At 38.7% G+C, this 21919-nt stretch overlaps 1 protein-coding gene and 1 long non-coding RNA gene across 2 annotated transcripts in view; one reads left to right on the forward strand and one right to left on the reverse strand.

Moving 5' to 3' along the window:
* The window catches only part of LOC308066545, a 42574-nt gene extending 21504 nt beyond the window's left edge, over window positions 1-21070 (reverse strand). Inside the window, exon 1 of the long non-coding RNA XR_013929186.1 lies at window positions 1186-21070. This is a non-coding gene — a long non-coding RNA (uncharacterized lncRNA). The remainder of the gene's footprint in view (window positions 1-1185) is intronic.
* KCND2 (potassium voltage-gated channel subfamily D member 2) overlaps window positions 1-21919 on the forward strand; it is a 290804-nt gene that overhangs the window by 206817 nt on the left and 62068 nt on the right. The gene's annotated exons all lie outside the window — the stretch shown is intronic.

Below are 21919 nucleotides of genomic sequence, written 5' to 3' on the forward strand. Positions count from 1 at the left end.
GAAAATGCTTAATTAGTCTACAGGGGCTACCTACCTACGTGCTGCTACTGACACCCGTTTTATCACTTCTGAGTTTATCCATCATTTCAGCGATCTTCCAAACACATTCTAATTTAGCAAAACCACAAAATGTAGCAAAACCGGAATAATATTAAATTGATTTTCCGGCTCTACAGTGACAAAAAAACTCTGGCAGGCTCTGTGATTGGAAGCTGAGTACATCTACTGCAGCTTTACAAAAAAACCAAACAACACTGCTGGAACATTCTCTCCCACAGAACACTCCCACCCTCTTGCATGTGCTTATCAGTACTACCATCTTCATAGTGGTATTTTTTGTGGAAGGCACTAGAAAGGTACCAGATGTTTGCTCCCTTTTCACAATGTAAAAGTAAATTCATAACAATAAATCCATCATTGACTGGCAGAAAGCAAATTAACTTGGCAGCTCTCAACCTAATATTTGTACTGAAAGAGCAAAAGGTCTCCATATATTTCAAGAAATTTTGACCATTTTCTTTGGAAAGAGTTCCCTCTCTGTCAAAAATGCTCTCTGTTCCTTTAAATTTTCTAAAAAGGAGGGGGAGTAGTTTGATTGGTTGAGTTTTTTTGTTTTGTTTTAAATCTGATTGCAAAGCTTTAATTGGCAAATATGATTTTTTCACTAAGCCAGCATCTGAGGGCAATGGTTATCAACAGACTTTCATTATTAGAATTCACTCCAGTATATGTTTGGCTCATACTGTGTCTTCCACAGGAAGCTTTCTGATAGGAAATCTGATAGCCTCTGTCCACTTCCCCTTTGGTTTTATAGTAAGGAGATTCGACATTCAAACAGTATGACTTCTGGTAAAATTGTTGCTTAGGATGCAGGGAACTGGATTGCTCATGCCATCAAACTATTTTGTTAAATCTCTAAAGTCTTCAGTTTATTGCAAGTTATTACAATAGTTCCTCTGTTTTGTTCTTCACTTTGTTTAGTTCACTGACTTCTCTAGAAATACAATTATTCAACATGCAGCTTTTCAATTAACTACCTCCTTTCCTGCATAATCAGAAATAGCTCATACATTATATCCGCTATATTAGAAAGAAAAAGCTGAAAACTTCACAGAATCATAGAACAGTTGAGTTTGGAAGGGACCTCTTGACATTATCTAGTTCAAACCCCAACCACGCACCCACCCCATTCAAAGCAGGGTCAACCAGCTAGAGCAGGTTGCTTAGGATGTTGTCCAATCTGGTTTTTAATTTTCACAAAGATGGAGACTCCACAAATCACTTTATCTAGAGGTTGAATGCTGTTTGCTTCAGGCTTTCCCTCCTTTTGGCTGGCAAAAGAACAAAATATCAATTCATTAAATATATCTATATAAATAAATATAAATAATAAATGATAAAAATATCTGGGGAACAAGCATAAAGAATTAAGGGGGAATAAATTTCATTGTCTATCTCCTCATGCTAAGTAATTATTTATTCAGTTGCAAAGCAACTAAAAGACAGCACTAGTTCTGCAATTCTGCCTCATGCCCATGTGTGTGCACATATGTGCACATGCACATACTTGGATGTTGCTTTAACTTTCTATATTTATGCATGTAGATATATACAGGTCATTTATTACATTTTTCTAAGAACAAACACACTTTAATTATATGAAAAAATAAAGGTTTAGACCCACAGAAAAAAACATGTGTGAAAGAATTCATGTCCACAGAAAAACCTTATTGAATAAGCTACTGTTCAAATGTTACATGTTGTGTGACTTGGAACTAACCATTAATTTATTCAATAATCCACTTGCCAATGAAATGACCCAATAATAAATCCAGTCAAGTATCCATCCTCTTAAGATCTCCATGTTTTCCTCCTCAACAGGTAAGGTCATTTATTTTGATCTGTTGCATCAACAGGGGATGCCTAGATGCATTTTCTAGCAGAGTCCTATCAGTTGCCACAAAACATTTTCAAGAGGATTTCATCTTGAGTGTTACAACTGTGATACTGGACCCTAAAGACAAAGACAATGGGCAAACCAGGAGAGATCCAAAGCATAGATGGACTTTTTAAGTGAACCCAAACCATCTGAATTGTGTTAATTACATAGGTTGTCTCTGCAGTATCTCTGGACAATTTCAAAGTAAAAATTTCATAACTCCTTTTCTATTTTTGAAGGTTTATAAATATGCAAATTACACTTGCCGGAAGCAGACCTTTAATATAATCTTATATGGCAGAACTTGAAATCAGGTGTGTATGACTTAATAAGAGTGCTGCTAACTACATCTGATAACTAAATCTGTAAACTGTAAAATCTTTTGGCTTAATGATAACATCAGCCTTAAGGAACTACCATTTAAAAGAGATTATATGTTTTGCTAACAACTGTTTCTAAAGCTGTTGACAGAAACATAATGCATAGTCTAATATCTTAAGACTCTTCTCAAAATGTGATAAAGGTAACATTTTTGATCCATTTTCACCCGGGTAGTGTTACAACAAATGTGGGTGATCATAAAATGCTGTTCATGCAAGCTTGAATAATGATTTTAAAAACTTTGTCTACTGATCCATTTCATATTCAAGACTATTTATAGTGATGATAATACTTCCTCATCTTAGTTAAAAATACTACCTTTGTTTCTAAACACCAGGGCTCATCCAGCTTTTAAATAGACAGCAGTGCAATTTGAGTAGGGAGCTTACTGGCATTTGAAACAAAATAAATTGGGTGTTACTTGATAAAATTATTATCTGGAAGGCAGGATATAAGAACTGATATAATGTAGACCTGAACAGGGAAGATTTTAATATCTGCTCATACCCTTTAGGAATATTTATACAGAATACCAGAGAAGCACCTTAAAATATGTATTTCTTCCTAGATCCAAAGCAGATAAATTGGTGCCAACTAGGATTTTCCAATAACTTGTGTTTCATAATTTATTCTGCTCTAATAGTAATAACAGGAAATTCTCCTTGACTTTATCTCCTAGTGAGAGGTTACACATCTCCACAAAGTCAAAATTGTTCATGTTTTAATGCCAAGCAGTATTGGACCAGAGTCTAGACCAGGCTAATGATGCCTGACACTAAAGGATCTCCATAGCCAATCTTACAAGATATTTAAGGATTCTCCTCGTCAGAAGTCCCTCAGGAGTGCACACCAAAAGCAGAAATGGGGAGAAAGACAAATAAGTGATCTAAGACTGCTACTGCACTCTGGCAATGCCCAGCTCAGGCACTGCACTCTGAGGGCTCTTACAGTTGAGGCACTTCAGAGACCCTCTGATGTTGCTTTTTGGACCAGTCTTAAGCCCAAGTTGTTATCTCAAGACCAAGAAAATAGCATGAAATGAAATAAGTATATAAACATTTGTCCAGATCTCATTGTAATTTTTTCTCATAGAACCTCAGGATTACAGGTTTCCAATTGCTTTGGGGGTGTGTGTGGGGTGTGGGGGGTGTGGCCCAAAACAGTAAACAAAGTCATACAAATGATAATTAGCTACTGAAATATGGATAGCATGGTATTTATCTGGTAATCTATCCCTTGGGCTGAGATTTCAGCCTACCTAAGGGAATCTTCTTCAAGTACAGAAGGCTGTGCTCTTCCCTGATTGACTGACCAATATGCAACCGGGGAGATCCATGAAAATCTGATGACTATAGAAATATGTAGGGTATCATGACTGTGGATATCTTGATAACTTTATCCTGTCTCTGCTTTCTTTCCTTGCTTTCTTCAGCAGTGTGTCAGGCTGGGAATTTGTGACTTGCTACAGCTGTGACTTGTTGAGCTGTGTTACAGCTGCAGTTTCTTATACTGAGCAAACCTGCTGAACCTGATACGTAAAAATTCAGGGAATAGACTCCAAAATCCTCAATGAATTGAGGAACTAATACAATATAAAGCCAGAGAGTTCCTCCTTTTGTCCTTTTTTTTAAACTAGAGCTTACAGTTGGCTTTCTGGTGTGTGTTTAAGTACTGATCCAGTAATTGACCTGACTCTTAATTTCTTTGGTGCTGTAACAGCTGTCAATCACAGGACTGATTTCTTGCAGATACAAAGCATGCAACAGCTTCCATTGACTTTTCATCTAGGAATGTTCAGCAGGTAATAAAACCCAGAAAATACACAAAAGTATTTAGGAGTCTAAATTTTGATTTAAATATATCAATGGAAGTTCAAACATCTAAACAGAAGCCTATAGAAGTTTCCCAGTGACAGTGAATCAAAAAATTAGTTCTATGAAATTTTACAAAACTGAGAAAGACATGCCTTTATGTCTTACAAAACATGAGAAAGACAAAGCACAATATTTAATCCAAAGTACTTCTGCATACTTTTTATTATTATTTGGGAAACAGTGACAGAATTTCTCATCTCTGCTTTCCCCTGAATTGAATGCCAACAAGAACAAACCAAGCCTGAGTTCACAGTAAAGTATATGTACATATTTTGGCAATGGAATTTTGTGTCCAATTGATAACCTCCAATTTACACAAATGATTATTTTTAACAATAAATGGTAACTGTCTAATGCCAAAAGTTGCCAAAACAATTTTATTCTTTATGAAATCCCCTGTTACAGCTTTCTTTGAGATGGACAGCTCAACTTTCTTGTAATCTGATCTAGTTTGCTCATCCCTAATATCTCATCCCTGCACAAACTGTGAATGGAGAAATACAGCAGATATAAATTTAATCTACCAAGTCCATGTACCTTCTTGCTCATTTTCTCATGTTCCTGCTACAAATCTATGGATGAATTTAATTTCAACTAGATAACAATAGGAAGAAAGTGGCATACACCTCAGTCAAGGGAATTGTCTTTGCTTTTGTCAGCCTTTGACCATACTTTACATTGCTAAATCATGCTGTGCTTCATCTTAAGTATTTTGTACACACTAGTCATCTTTTCAATGCCTCTGAAGCAAATGATCCCCGTGTAAGAAAACAGAAAAAGTTAATGGAACCCATTTTTATGTCTAATCTGAAACTCTCGTGTATGTGTCATTCCACTTTTCAGAAATGAAACTTAAATTACAGATATCTTAAATGTGGTTTCCTAATAACATTCATTGCTTTTGAAGATTGATTGTTCTGCAGTGTTACTATTTTTCCCTTTTGGTACTTTCAGTCTACCCTGTGGACTTTGAAAAGTCTAGTAATATAGTGAGCTTTCAATGAAATTTATTATCCTTTTTAGGCTACATATAAATAGCTTAAATAAAACTTTGGCATCAACATCAAAGCAATAAAATATGTCTTCTGTTCTCTCCAGCTATTCCATATTTTATGTGTTTGATGTTAATGTGAATGTGATATTCAAACTTAATAAATGTATGGCAAAGGGAAAAGTAAATGTCAATAAGCTCCATTGAACACTTATTAAATGCTTGTGTTGTGTAAAAGACATCTTAAAGTTAAGAGATGTTGTAAATCCTCTGTCACCATTATGTAGTTCTGTAAGTTACAAAAAGATTTATAATCCTCTATAGAATATGTTAAAGAAGTTATTCTGATATATTAATAAAATTATTAATGTATTAATATTGGCCTTATCGCTGAAGGTTCTTCCAGCTATCTGCTTCTGCCAGCCTTTAAATTGTACATGCTGTGTGCTATCCCAAAAGAAAGAATGTTTTACTTTTCTATTTTGTTACATCAAAAAATGCAGCAAGTAAAACTTTTTCTATTTTTTTCAATATTTTCAGTAAAAGTCTAAGAGTAGTGATGAAAGGACATTACTTCTCCATGTTGAAGTTCTGTGCATTACACATAAGCTGTGTTTTAAGAATCTTTTTATCTACACAATCTGTATGAAAGAAGATTAACATGTACGCAATGACTCTTCCAAAGACTAATATTCAGTTTTCCAGCAGTCTCTCTTCTAGGAGAGACAGGTGCAGCAGACATTGATTATGCCATCAGCCTCTGGAAGTGAGATTGAGATCACTAGGAAAAAGATTTCTGGGGATGTAATCTCCATCCTTATGGATCCTTCCCTGCATGGTTCATATGCAAGTCACTTAACAGGGTAGCATCTGCAGGGAACCAGCTACCTTATTCACAGCATCCAACTAAATGTCAGGTGGCTCTGGCTGAACGGGTACTGTGATCACAGCAACTGCAGAAATGGCTTATTTCACACTTTGGAAAGCGCTATAAATAGTAACAGTTCAGTAACTCTCACTGGCTGCTGTGAAGTCCTTGGTGAACATAAGGTTACTCTCAGCAATAAAGGTAAGAGTTACTAAGAACCAACACACACCACACACCTGGTCTCCCTCGGTGCTAGTCACCTTAGTGCCATGATGGACTCCACCAGGCCGGGAAAATCTAGCCCAAGGCATGTTTGAAGTCCCAGGCAGACGGCGGGCTGCTTTGGCAAGCGTGCTGGAGATCAGCTCCCTCGGTGATGTACACCAGATACACCTGGCCATGTGGTTTTAACTTTAAACCAGTGTACGCAGGGTTTCCCCTTCTGCACCTAGACTTAGCTGTGCAGGGCTTTGCTTTGTGACTTGGTCAGTAACTTCTGGAAGTACTAGATAGCTAAACTGAGCCCTCTTCCCAATTTCCCTCATCCTAGTTTGCATTATTCATTTATTTCCAGTACTTGCAAAAGCAGTGCTGGTAATCTAGGGGCCTTCTTCTCCAAACTAAATAATCTTATTTCTGTCAATTGTATGACCGCTTCCTCCTCACAGTTGGAGCATAAATCTTGAATGGGATTTATCTGAGGTCTAAAACTGGGGGGAAATATAACTTTAAAAAATGTCACATATAAATCTGTGACCCACTCTTCTATAGAAAAATTCCTCTGTGCATAGTCATTCCCCGTGAGACCCTCCGGTATGGTTCCCTATGTCATGAACAGGTAAATTACTGTGGTTTATGCAGGGGGTACCTCTGTGCAGATGGCAGCTCTCATCTCATGGCTAGCTAACACCTGGCCACCTGTCACATTCTCAGGTTTCCCTCTCAGTCGTTTGTTTGAAAGTTAGAATTCATGGCACTTTCCCTGGGCTATTAAAACTCTAATCCTTCAAATCAAATTGGAGTCTTAAAAGATGCCTCTTACACTTCCCGATGCACCTGACTAGGCCCCAAAACACTTCTGCTAACCTCCATGAATTCATGCACAAGTGGGTTGACATGATTAACTGTTCTTTTTAACTGCCAGAGAGAGCATTTTAAATTCAGAATTAGCAACAATACAATAATTAGATGTTAATCCCCATGAATTTTAGTGGATATTAAACTTCAGGCCACATATATAGAAAGACTTAAACCCTTAAAGGAGAATTCAGGTGAACTTTAGGTGCACGCAACTGTGATTCTGAAAACTCCTGTTGCTTGAGCCCTGAAAACCACCCAACACCTTGAACCAGGTTTCTGTCTCAGATCCTGCAGAGCTCAGACCACTGCAGAGCTGCTTCTGCCACTCCCCAGCAGCACCTCCATCCTGACAGGACTGAGCAGCTCGGTGTCTTTCTCAAGTCTCTGCTCTTTGAGTAACTGGGCGTTCTGCTGCCTTTCTCCAAGATGTCTTCTCAAGAGCTGGGGAAGTCACATTTCCCAAGCACCATTTTGGTAATCACTGGTTTTCAAAACATGACCAAGTTATACTCTTTCATTCCTCAATTCCAACCACAGATTCATAAGAGATGAAGCATCGGTTCACACCTTTGGGCTGAAGGGTTTCACTCCCATCTCCTGGGGAGGGATGTGTAAGCAATGGTGGGACTACTGTTAGGTCTGTCTTTTGGGTGAGTGCTAAAGTGAGATTCATCTGTTTGCTTAGTCCCAGCTCTACAGATGGCACGTGACTAGCACAAAGCACATGAATAACTCTTGGGACTAGAGCAGAAACCAGTTCCCACATGAACTCCTAGCTGAGCTCACCTCAGTAGATTTGCTTCCCTTAGCCTCCTCTGTAGATCAGCATGTCCTTAACGGCTTCCATAGCAGGAACAGAAAGTCTGAATCACGTAATCTTATTTTGTTCATATATGATCAGTACATTTCTACTTTTTGCCCACAGTGAAAAATTGGGGGGGGGGGGGGGGGGGGGGATTAAAAGAAAAAAAGAAAATTCCAAACTACAAAAACTGCTCTCATTTAAAGAAAAGTAACCAGCACCTTCATTCAGGACAAGCTTCTGGGCTGTCAATCCTGCCTGGACAGAGATGCTTACCTGCCAGAGGAGACTGTTAAAGAAGATTCAGGTTTTTCCCCTTCCATTTTTTTACAAGGTATTCCCAGCCTTGGTTGTCGGCCTGATTCATCTGAGGTTGGGGTGCCTAATTCCCCCCATAGACATCGTAACTTCCAATTTTTGTGGCATATAGTCTTCTTGGATGCTATACGCCTTGCCAAAAATCAGGTTGTGTGATAATATATTCCCTTTCTTATTTTAGTCTATAATGCTTATAAACTCCCTGCAGCAAAATCTCTATTTTCTGCCCATCTCTTCCACATCTTAGTTGAAGTTCTGGTTTCTGTAGCATGTCATAATATCACTAAATGACTCTAACTTTTTCAGCCATTGGTTGATGATTCTGGTGGCTGATGTAGAATCATAGAATGACAGAATCATTTAGGTTGGAAAATACCTCTGAGATCACCAGGTCCAACCATTAACCTAGCACTGCCAAGTCCGCCAGTAAACCATGCACATCTACACGTCTTTTAAATACTTCCAGGGATGATGACTCAACCACTTCCATGGGCAGCCTGTTACAATACTTGACAGCCCTTTTGGTGAAGAAAATTTTCCTAATATCCAATCCAAACCTCCCCTGGCTCACTTTGAGGCCATTTCCTCTTGTCCTTGTTACCTGGGAGAAAAGACCAACACTCACCTCACTACAGCCTCCTTTCAGGTAGTTGTAGAGAGCGATAAGGTCTCTCCTGAGCCTCCACCTCTCTAGACTAAACCCAGTTCCCTCAGCTGCTCCTCACAAGACTTGTGCTCCAGACCCTTCCCCAGCCCCGTTGCCCGTCTCTGGACACGCTCCAGCCCCTCTGTGTCCCTCCTGCAGTGAGGGGCCCAGAGCTGAACGCAGGGTTTGAGGTGCGGCATCACCAGTGCCCAGTACAGGGGGACGATCACTGCCCTGGTCCTGCTGGCCACACTCTCACTGATACAGGCCAGGATGCTCTTGGGCTTCTTGGCCACCTGGGCACCCTGCTGGCTCATGTTCAGCCGGCTGTCAACCAGCACCCCCAGGTCCTTTTCTGCACTGGGCAGCTTTCCAGCCGCTCTTCCCCAAGCCTGGAACACTGCATGGGGTTTTGTAAGGGGTTGTCCAAGTGCAGGACCTGGCACTTCTCCTGGTTGAACCTCATACAATTGGCCTCAGCCCGTTGATCCAGCCTGTGCAGATCCCTCTGCAGAGCCTTCCTACCCTCAAACAGATCAACGCTTCTGCCTAACTGGTAGTCATCTGCAAACTGACTGAGGGTGCACTTGATCCCCTCATCCAGATCATTGATAAAGACGTTAAACAGAACTGGCCCACATACTGAGCCCTGGGGAACGCCACTTGTGACCGGCCACCAGCTGGATATAACTCCATCCACCACGGCTGTTTGGGTCTGGCCATCCACCCAGTTTTTTACCCAGTGTAAAGTCTACCTGTCCATGCCATGAGCAGCCAGTTTCTCCAGCAGAACGCCGTGGGAAATGGTGCCAAATGCTTTATTATACTCTAGGCAAATAACAACCATTCCCTCATCCACTGAACAGGTCACCTTGCCATAGAAGGGGATCAGGTTAGTTAAGCAGGACCTGCCTTTCATAACCCCATGCTGGCTGGGCCTGATCATCTGGTTATCCTGTATGTGCCACATGATGGCACTCAGGATGACCTGCTCCATAACCTTCCCTGGCACCAAGGTCAGGCTGACAGGCCTGTAGTTCCCAGATCCTCCTTCTGGTCCTTCTTGTAGATGGGTGTCACATTGGCTAACCTCCGGTCAACTGGGACCTCCCATGTTAGCCTGGACTGCTGATAAATGGTTTGGAAGAGGGCTGGTGAGCACTTCCACTAGTTCTCTTAGTACCCTTGAACGGATCACATCCAGACCCATAGACTTGTGTGAGTCTAAGTGGTGTAGCACAAGGTTTCCCCTTGGATTATGGGGGCTGCATTCTGCTCCCTGTCACTGTCTCCTGGCTCAGGGAGCTGAGTACCCTGAGAACAACTGGTCTTACTGTTAAAGACTGAGGAAAAGAAAGTATTAGGTACCTCAGTCTTTTCTTCATCCTTTGTCATTATGTTTCCTCCCGCATCCAATAAAGGATGGAGATTCTTCTTAGCCCTCTTTTTGTTACTGTATTTATAGAAACTTTTTTATTCTCTTTTACTGCAAATTAAGTTCTGGATGGGCTTTGATCCTTCTAATTTTCTCCCTGCAGAACCTCACAACATTCTTGAAGTTCTCCCAAGTTTTCTGCCCCTTCTTCCAAAGGTCATAAACTCCTGAGTTCCAGCCAAAGCTTTCTGTTCAGTCAGGCTGGTCTTCTTCCCCACCAGCTTGTTCAGCATATGGGGATGACCTGCTCCTGTGCCTGTAAGATTTTCTTCTGGAAGAATATCCAGTCTTCCTGGACCACTTTGCCCTTCAGGACTGCCTACCAAGGGACTCTGTCAACCAGTCTCCCAAACAGGCCAAAATCTGACCTCCAGAAGTCCAAGGTAGCTGTTCTGCTGACCTCCTTACTTACTTCTCTGATAACTGAAAACTCTTACCATTTTGTTTTCGCTGTGCCCAAGATGGCCTCCAACTATTACATCACCCACAGGTCCTTCTCTGTTCACAAACAGGTCCAGTGGGGCACCCTCCCTAGGTGGCTCATTTTCCCAGCTCTGTTAGGAAGTTATCTTTCACACACTCCAGGAACCTACTAGACTGTTTCCTGTCTACTTTATTGTACTTACAGTAGATAACTGGTAAGTTGAAGTCCCCCATGACAACAAGCGCTAGCAATTGTGAGACTTCTCTCAGCTGCTTATAGAATATTTCATCTGCCTCTTCATCCTGGCTGGGTGGTCTGTAACAGACTCCCACCACAATACCTGCCTTGTTGGCCTTCCCCCTGATTCTTACCCATAAACGCTCAAGCCTATTGTCACCATCATTAAGCTCTAGACAACTAAAACACTCCCTAACATTCAAGGCAACCCTACCCCATTTCCTATCCCTTCTGAAGAGTTTATAGCCATCCACTGCAGCACTCCAGTTGTGGGATTCATCCCACCATGTTTCCATGATGACAGCTATATCATAGTTTTCCTGCTGTGCAATGGATTGCAGCTCCTGTTTGCTGCCCGTGCTGCATGCATTGGTGTAGATGCACTTCAGCTGGGCTATTGATCCCGCCACCTTTATGGGACCAGAAGCTGAGTTCTGAACATCTTCTGAACATCTTCTCTCAATTTCCAACTATATCACTGCTTTTCCACTTTTTTTTTTTTTTTTTTTTTTTTGAGCTTATCTTGACCAGCATCGGTAAACTCCCAAACTCCCCGAAGTCAGCATCAGGTCTGCCATTGATTTCAAATTGTCATATAAGTCTTTGTCATGATCATACAAAGCCTACAAAAATTCAGTAGAAAAGTCAGAAAATGGCAGCTGCCTATACAACATTCGCAGACTTTCTGCTGCAGTAATGTATACTGAAGTTTGATTCCATTCTGATATTGAACTTCAAAGTGAAGGGAACTAATTGGTGAAAAAAGTGAAAACTGACAAGTGAGGTGGAATCAGGGACATCAGACTACATAGCCCCAAAATATAAGCAGAAAACTCATTTAACCTATTTTCTCTGCAAAGCTGTCACTGTTTGCAATTTAGACTGTTTACCTACTACTTTCTATTAACTTTAAACTAAGTGTTTTTCTAATTTATCAGATTGCCTTGAACCTGCTACTGGCTTTCTAGTAAGCTTGATCTTTTATTAGCTACAGTGCTTTGTGATATTCATTATACATTAATTTACATTTACATTTTTAGATTTCAGAAGCACATTCATATTAGCATTCTTTTGTTACTAGCAAACAGCAGAATAATTAACATAGAATATTTGATCTCATTAATAGAATTTATGTTTGGTCTTTTGAGTAAAGCTCATAAAAAATAAGCAGTGAGAAAATGGTAAAATATTACTGTCTTGCTATGTTCAAGATACTTTGGTTGGTCTCCTTTTTATGTTGCTTTATGTTCATTTTAACAGAAATGAATCCTTATCTGCACTTTCATGTTAATGTACTTTTTTATTACATGGGAGATAATGTACTCCAAGCTCAAATTGGTAGTTTGAATGTAAAAGTGGTAACACTACATACAGTGCTCTAAAAAAAACCAACAATTTTTCCATGTGTGTGTCCTGCCATGTTTACTCCTGTGAAATTCTACTAAAGAGACCGATTTCTTCCAAAAAGACCTAGGGGAATATACTGAGCCAAATGTGTTTTACTTTTTTGTGTAAGACCGGTGATTTTACATGAAACATACAATGTCTTTCTCCCATGCAAGCGATTGCCTTTCATTTGGGAGATGGGTGGAATTTGCTCATCACTAGTCAGTGTTTGAATCCAATAGGGAAATGGACAGTATCCTCACAGTTTCTCAGCAGATGTTGGGTAGGTACGTAATCTAAGGTCAGATAAGACAGGCAAAGGGAATTCTCAGGATGATTGCTAAATTTAAGTTAAATGCAAATGGTGAAGCAAAGTGCTTTTTACGTGATTCTTCAAAAGATACTGAAGGCACTTCAGCTGAGGAAGGTGCTGGTGGATATAACCTGAGTGTGCCCAGGATGGCGGTAGTCTTACAAAGGTGAGGCCATATGTTTGCCAAAAGGCTGTAGTTATGTATGACATCAATGTCCCTAGGTGGTACCTAGGGACGGACAATGAAAGGATTACCCTCACTACTGGACAGAATATACATCTGCACTCAGCCAGCTCTGTGCAGAGCCTGGCAGGCTGATTCAAACTGCTGTGGCAGATGCTTGGGTAAGCTGCCAGGGAGTGCACTGAGGAGCACTTACATGCTGTATCCCGGCCACTCAGCTTCAGAGACAGTAACCTCTGGCAGCAGAGAGGGAGAAGGAACCACAGGGGAAATAACATCAGCCATCACAGTTATTTCAGCAGTGTATGACTGCCTATGGACTGACACATTAATTGCTCCTTTTCCTGTACTTTCTGTATGGTGAATTTTCAAATAAGATGACATGTGGTGTGTGTGTGTGGGGAAATCCTGACATTTTTAATATAGGGAAATAATTCAGTTGACACAATTTCCTACTATTGTCTGCATGAGGAACTACTGCAGCAGACAAGTAGTTCCGAGAAAGACTGTAGAGCAAACTAACGCAGCTTAAAAATATTGGCTGGGCTCACCGGCACATCAGGTTTCAGCCAACTACGCTGACGGTCAGTAACTCTTGAGAGAAACAACGGGTGAAAGGGCACCATGGGTGTTTTAAGAAATGACCGCAGAAAGGGCTAGAATTAAAAGCTGAAGATAAGTCTTGGTATGTGCAGCAGCTCACTCTCTGTGGGCTAGGGTGCTTAACCAAACACAGAGCGAAGGGGAATCAATTTCCCCGTTTTTTCCCTTGCTGAAAATAAAAGGTTTTCAACCCTTGTTATAGTAAGAAAATCTGAATTTATTAAGCAAAAGATCATCTGAAAGTCCTCCTCTGTGGAGGAAACATTATTCTCTTGTTAGATCAGCCCACGCTGGTTTGAAAGTATCCAATTCACTGCTGAATTTAAGGAATAATACAAAGGGGAAGGCCCTGTAGGGAAGGCTCTCCCGGGATCCAGATCCTTCAAACAAGATACTATGCAAACTGAATGAGGCACCTTTGTGCTCTGCGAGAGCACTCTGATACAGGTTACAGCCTCACATCACTTTCTGATTTGACAGGCCCTGCTAAAGCTAAAATAGAGCTTCACGACTGAAATGGTTTTGATAATATTCATTATTAACATGGGCTTCCATAGAGACATTTTATTATATACCATTTGGTCTGAAACATGATGGTCAAAAGTGCAACAGCTGCTGCTAGCAATTACATATGTCAATTCCGTCTCCCACTTTTCTCACTAGGGAAAAAAAAAAGGGGGGGTGGGGGGGTGGGGAGCACCCAAACCTCTACACTGATACCTTACAAAAAACAGTTGACAAAGAACATCTAACTCTGCCTGAAACTAGAAAAAGAGGGGAGGTATGGCATGTTTATACACTGGAATTCTGTATTTTTTAACAGAGTGTAACAGTTTGGGTTTGGGTTTACTTTAACCTATAAGAAATATTACCCTTTCTTGATCCTACAAATCTATTTTTTAATAATGGCTGAAAGACATCTCAGCTCCACTCTCAGACTAAGAATAGTTAGCTGGCTGGCTGGTGAGCTGGTTAGCTATCTGCTTCACTATTCAGTTTGTCCCACTGCTGTGGAAGGAAGGTATGGTTATGGCTTCAGTTCAACACAGGAGAGTGGTTCAGCTCAGTGAAAACCTGTTTCTATTTTCTGGCTCCAAATTCTCCTCACACCATGGCAGAAGGTATCTTCCAATTGTTAAATGATAAGTGGATAGAAATGCTTCTGGATTTCCCCTGTTTTTCAGTGCATTTTGAATTAATTTTTTTGTAACCAGGGTAAGCAGGCAATCAGAGTTGGAGTTTTCCATGTGTTTCACAATCCCATTTAGTATAATTCTCTTTTGAGCCTGCTTTATTGGTCAGACCAGATGCATACTGTAGAACAGATTAAAATAAGTAGTTTTGTTATTGCTAAAATGACTTTAACGGCCACAATTTAAGTTTTGTAAGCTACAGGTTTTGTGACTGCTTTAAATGAATACTCATTTTCTTCATAAGGAGTTATGAACACTTATCAGCAATATTTTTTCTAAATTAAATGGTTGCTTTTTGATGAACAGCAGATTTACTCCAAAATGTTTCTATTAAAATCCAAGAGCTATTCTCTAAATTAAGTTGAATCTATCCAAAAATATGGGCCAAAAATTTTGGGTGGAAATTTCTAAAACATCAAGTATTGTTTTTCAACAGTTCTTAAAAGTAAATGTATTCCAAAATGAAAATGTTAATTGACATATTATTAAAAAGAGTAAAGATTTCTAAAAGCTTATTATAACAAAACCACAAAATTAATTACCTACTTCAATAGCATTTTTCAGGTTTACTTTAAATTGTATATTTCTCCCTTTTTCATCTTATCTAGCATTTCCAAATATAATATTTCAATCAAAACCAAACTAGTTTTTATGTACCAGGAAAAAAAAATCTGCCCCTATTACCAGTCTTATTCCTAATTGTAAATTTAGGAACTGTCCCTGCAGATTTTTTCTTTTTTTTTTCATTTTAAGCACGACTGACCAAAAAATTGTATCTGAGACATTTCTAGACATTTATGGAGAAAACTATCAATGTTTTCATTTGTACTAGTAAGAATATTTTGTAAATTCATGATATACTTTCTTTTTCCAGCAGGTCATTGACCTGTAACTACTATACTCTAAAATGGCATTCAAAAAAATCCAATCCAAAACAAAAAAAAACAAAACACCCAAACACAAAACACAAGGAATGATTCCTATTTTTGATAACATAAATGAGGCATCATAATCAAAGTGAAAATTTCTGTAATAAGAATCTGTATAAGCCACTGGCTCTATTAGACACTAGTTATTTCTACACCAGTTCTTATTCAGGATTGCATTCCTAACTATATCTTAGAAAAAGATAATTATTATGTCAATGCAATTAGTTCTTCCCTGATAGTGTGGTAGGAGCAGTACTGATACTAAAGTATTTCTTAAAGAAGCACATGGTTCTTGGAGAAATATTTCATATTTTTGCATATACTGAAAGGAATTGATACAGGCAACAGGAGAAAGGAGTTAGGGTCTATTATTATTATTATTATCATTATTATTATAATTATTAATATTGCTATGAACATTATTATTATAAAATTTTTATTATAAATATTATTGTAGATATTATTATCAAAATTTGGCCCAGATATAATGAATTTAAATTCTGTGCAAGAATGGGATCCCACTACTGTGTCATCATTCTATGTTGTTGAAATGCCATTCCAACATCTATCAGAGATTAGTTAAATATTTATGTGTCCAATTCATTGATTCAAATATAATTCAAAGTGCTTCAAGATTTAGTAAGTGTTCATAATTGCAGAGACCAAAGCAGCTGACTGGAAACCACATTTCCTCCAGTGGTTTGATTTTGCTTTACAAGGTGGGTGGTATATGTTTGTCATGAACCTCCAATATGATCATCAGAAGTATTTCTATGAGTTGGCCATCATTACCATGCACTAACCACAAAGGGAAAGAAGAGTTCAGAAAAACTGTGTCCTCCCCTTATTTAAAGTAATAGAAGTTAAAACTCTCCTAAACAACTTCTCAGGAGTTTCTTATCTCTACAAGTCCAGTGCCTGCCTTCAGTCAAAACGTTTGTTAGCTTCTATTGGCAGATATCCAGGGGTAGTTGTGTGGTCTGAAAATATGCTGGAGTGGAGTTTGCAGCAAAATAAACTGCCAGTTGTTTCCTTTCCCAATAAGGGCTTGAAAAAGGCCGGGTTGGCTTGAAACATTGGATAGAGAGTGCAGTTAGAAGACTGCACGGAGACTACAACTAGGGAGTTGGAATATGCACAGAAGAGCCTCCCCTGCAGAGCCCGGGCCACTCTGAGAGGTGACCTTTCTCTTAGTGTAAGATTTTTGGAAAACATGTTGTACTCTAATCAGATGAAAACCAGATTCCAGAGGTCACGTTAAGGGAAGAAGGGGAGATATTCATCTGTAATAATTCAATATATGTTAGCTGTATAATATCTGTGCCAGGGGTACTTAACGTAGCTCACAAGTTTTTACAGGGTTCCTGGGAAAGGACTGATGTTAAATGACCTTAGCTGTGTTATAATCCCATAAATGGCTGTGCCTATTCCATGCAGCTTTCTCAGAGGCAGCTTGCATTCCCAAGCCTTGTTTGACTATTAATTGATTTTATTCTTTGTAGTTGTCAGGTCTTTTTCATTCTGTTGCTATTGTAATTAAACCTCTTGTTTTAAACAACTTTCTCTGATACACAGATCATTCTTAATTTTGTTTCATATTAGCTGCAGTATGTTACAACTAGAACAAATGTAATTCCCATTTAAATGACACGTGACATCTTCATCAGTAATACATTTCCCTACAAGTTTTTTACAACCACAGTGAATTAAATTTCACTTACTATTCCAGGTCTTATTACAGAAATTCTCTGTAGCTACTTAAAAAATGTTAATCTCCTACCAGATTCCTGACAAAGCATAATTCAGATGAGTTCCTCAAACTGACAGTGGTATTTCTGGTCCCAAGGGCATGCAAATCACAAACACACATTCTCTGATTTACATTATAACTTACTTTAATATATACTTACTATTATTTGTCTGTTGGTATTCTAGGAGCACCTGAAGCCAGGCTAGTATTCAATGAGCTGCTGTACAAAACAGGAACAAATGGTGAAACTTGAGTCTCAAAATCTAATGCTATAAAACAGAAATGCATTTAAGAGTCTGCGAAGATTATCCCTCTTCAGAAAAGCACTTAGGCAAATAATTTCAGTTAAGTACATGTATATTTTCCATTAAGGAACAATTTCTGGATTAAATCTCCAAAATTATAAACCTTAGCTAAATTCTTAATTTTGCTTGCACAATTGGAATAATTCCATTAATATTTTACAGTGCTGTTTCTTTGTCTGTAGAAGGTACGCATATTTGAGAAAATTTCATGTAAGTGGTTAGTGATGCTATGTTTCTTAATGCTATGGAAAACTGACAATTTGTAATGCAGACTGTAAAGTACAGATCGCTTCACATACACTAATCTATTTCTTCAGCTTCTCGATTAATACAGTTGTAAAGGTACAGTTCTGACCCTCTTAATTTTATAAGCCACAAAGGTTTGTTGTTATTGTCAACTGACATAGTATTTTCTTGGTTTTATGTTTTTATCCTATGAGTTGGGTTCATCACTTGGTAAAGTGGATTCCTTTCAATGAAGATTTCATTACTTTGTATTACTTCTTCCATGGCATTATTCTGCTGAAGAACCTCACTGCACATTTATATTTTTATGTGGCTAAACATTTGCATTTAATAGCTTTTGAAAGGCAAGTTCACGGCTACCCTAATTAATAACAATGATATAGTGTGGATTTTATAGCAAATTAACTGTCCAACAACAAGGCTGAACAACAATAACATAAAAGTTATGGTGTGTGCTTCATTCCAAAACTAACTTACAGAGAAGAAATAGACTGTAAATACAGAACATTAAATAATCCCTCCATAAATCAAGCTTGCTCCTCATTTACAAATTTATATCAGAATTATCTGTCTTAGTTAAAAACTGTGTGCGCTAGTTACAGAATACAGAAAAGAGGAGAGCAGAACACTATTGTTTGCTTGCCTGTTTCTTGTTTTAAAAATAGTGATCATATCACTTAAGCCATTGTTGTATTTTTGTAAAACTTATACCTATAGACACCCAGTGTTTTCACTTTTCTCAGAATAGCTTACAACACTTTGTAATCATTTTGCAGCACCTCTGTTGTGTTTCCTGGGACACAACTTCCCTCAGCTCAAAACTATTTGTCTCAGAGTGTCTAGTCAGGAGGCAAAAACTCCTCTGAGGTTTTAACAGCAGGGACAAAGAGAAATTCAGCCTTAAACAGTGCTGAGCCTTGTAGAGTTGATATACATCTAAGAAGTTAAACAGACCATCTGGGTTCTCATGAAGTGACTTAAGAGGTCAGAACCACAGGCACTGATGTGTTGTGCCCGTAATGCAAATTATAACGTTTGTAAGTAAACTAACACAGTTACCTTTTCAAGGAAAACTTCAGTTTCTACTACATGGCTGCCCACAACAGGCTCTGAACTGAACAAAGTTATTCTCTTAGGTTTGCAAACTGAAACCAACTGAATGAGGACATCTGGCTTCCTCTCCCAGTAATGAACATCAGACTATGGCAAATATTTCATTTCCAAAAAAACCCAAAACTAAAATACAAGTCCATGTTTCCCATGCCTACTCAGTGTTGCACACGTTTTGAGTCAGTCTGAACACAGAGGATCCTACTGGGGAGGGCAAGAAAGGACCCTTGCATCATCCTGTGGATTCTCCTTCCTTTTGTTGTGTGAGTCTCAAAAAGCTGGATGATATCAGATTCTTCTTTGTTGTAAGGAGGTGGGGTGAAGAATTCTTTGAAGATGTACATTGTCAAAGGTGGTACCTGGTAATTGCTTGGGAAATCCTAAATAGTAGAGCCTATATATTTTTATTTCTACCACTCCTTTATGGAAAGCCCTGACTACAGGACAGCCCCAAATCCCAGGAGAGAGTTTAACTGATGGCATCTTCTAATCTTTGTCCCACCTGAAGATCAGTCCAAGTTCTCCTATGACCAAAGAAACTGTCATTATGGACATACTTTTAGGAGGCAGCAATCAAGTGGATGTGGAAGAGGTTTCTCTTCACATTAAGGAAACAGAGACCTCTTCTCTAAAGTACTGTGATTTAAAAATTAAGCACATATAAGTGCATTCTTTTTTCTGCACAAAAAGTAGGAGAGAAGGAGGTCCATCGCATAGTATGTCATAGCTTAGGGAATGCAACATTTCCACTTTCAGATAGACTTTACTTTGAGACTGAAGTAAGAAATGGTGGGCCTCAGATCTGATGTTAGGGCAGAAACCTTGACCACACTGAAACCCAAGGCACCCATTGACAGGAGTGACAGGATTTTCCTTTGCCCTGAGTACTGACTGGAATCTCTTGTCAAATTCCATGAATTCCTATTCAGCTATGCTGAAGTCAACACACACCAGCACCCCTCTCACCTCTTTCTTTGAATATAGCTTTTAGTCTTAAATTATATGCTCCTATCCATTGTTTATCCTTCTCCTGCATTTCAGTTCAAAATACGAGTTTGCTAGTGGTTTCAGTTACAACTGATTATAACTCAGACTTCAAGCAATTCATAGATAGATGCAGACAATGATTATTCCACTATTTGTATTTTCAAATACACTTGATCAAATATGTACTTTGAATTTTTTGCTTTGTTTGCTGCAACAATGTAGAACTCTGCTTTACATGATATACCAGAATAGCATTTTTGCTATTCTAAACTGATGAAACTCCTCATTATCTAATTTTATTATTATAGAGTATTTTGCCAGTGTAACACTAGGAGAAACACAACAGATTTAAGTCATAAAGCTTTCTTCATAATCCTTTTAACAGCTCTTGTTCCTTGAAGGCATGAGGAAAAGGTGTTGCATATGCATGCAACTTTGTTGCCAATAAAGCTGAAATAAAATTAGTTAAAAACCTAGGGAATTCACAGTTTTTATGGAACACTTGTACTATTCAAAAAAATACTAAAGTAATATCATTTCCGTTCCTATTTATATTAATTGACTAACAGATTGTTTCATACTGGTTCTTTAAAAGATTTATTTCTCAAAAAATCTTCCAAAAGGAAGAGGGAAGCAGATGGAATAAGCTATAATTGTATGCTGCTCTGTAGTTTAAAAACATTCTGTTGACAGAAACCTAGTAGGAATAACACAACCTCCAGATTTGCACAGGCCCCGTTGAACTGCTCTAACTGTAAGAAAAGGTTATAGTGGACTAAGCAGTACTTGTGATTAGGTGACTTGCTCCAGATCAGCCAAGCAGGCTGTGAAAAAACTCTGATGTTGAGCATGGTGGTTCTGCAGAATAGCTGTGTTTCTTACTAAGCCTGGTCTCCCTAGGGTCCCTCTGCAGTAGATGGAAAAAAGAGACTCTTTCCAAGGACTAACCTCAACCACCCAAGTTCCCATTCCAAATCTTTTGGCTTCTGAGTCTCACCGAGACAAGGCTAATACTAGCTTTATCTCCCCAAGAGCTGTTATACATATTTTATATATATATATATATATATGTATATATATCTTTTCCAGTTTAATATTTAGGTAAGAAATTAGAAGGGGTCATTTGAACAGAAAAGAACATCTCTGCTCAGAACAGATTTCTATAAAGTGCTTTTGTCCCTCAAAAACTTACTCATATTAATTTTGACTACTGAGTGTTCTCAGTACCTTCAGTGGTACGACATATTGTCATATTGTCATGCAGTTGCCTGGACCTTTGCTGCAGGGAGTAAGAATTCATGTTGGCTCTGCACGCAGAGTGGAGTGAAAGAAATAGCAAATATTTTAAAAATTCAAACGAAATATGAAGTTTCTTTGTTATAATTCTAAATACTGTGTAAATGTTTCCTCCTGTTGTTCTCCCTATCTTTCTTTCTTTCCTAACCATCCTTTGAGGGTGGAATAGCAGAAAAAGAGAGTTCTGAGAGACAGTTCAGTTACAGCCTGGCAAGGAAGGTACACACGTGATAGAGCATGGAAGAATATGAGAAGCTGTTGTGAGAGTAACTTACCATGAATGCTGGTACCACCACCAAAATACAAGAAGCAGGATACCCCTTATAACTAGGGGTAAGAAAAGATGAGTGAAATAAACATGATACAAATAAGAAAAGAAAAAAAGGTGCCCTAGCCTGCTGTGGTCTATGACATGGACAACGATTAACTAAAAAATCTTGCTTCATCGTAGATCAGCTCTATGAAAATGTCATACTTTTTATTCTGGTTATGTTCTTAACTATTTGATTCCAATTTTTAATTTTCAAAATGCTGTTTACTTACAAAATGTTTTCACGACAGTAGCTGACAAGCCTCTTGATTGCCAGCAGCTTATTATGCAAACACATTTATCTGAAAACTG

Source organism: Falco punctatus (genome assembly GCF_963210335.1).
Source record: "Falco punctatus genome assembly, chromosome: 6".
In the NCBI taxonomy this organism is placed as follows: Eukaryota; Metazoa; Chordata; class Aves; order Falconiformes; family Falconidae; genus Falco; species Falco punctatus.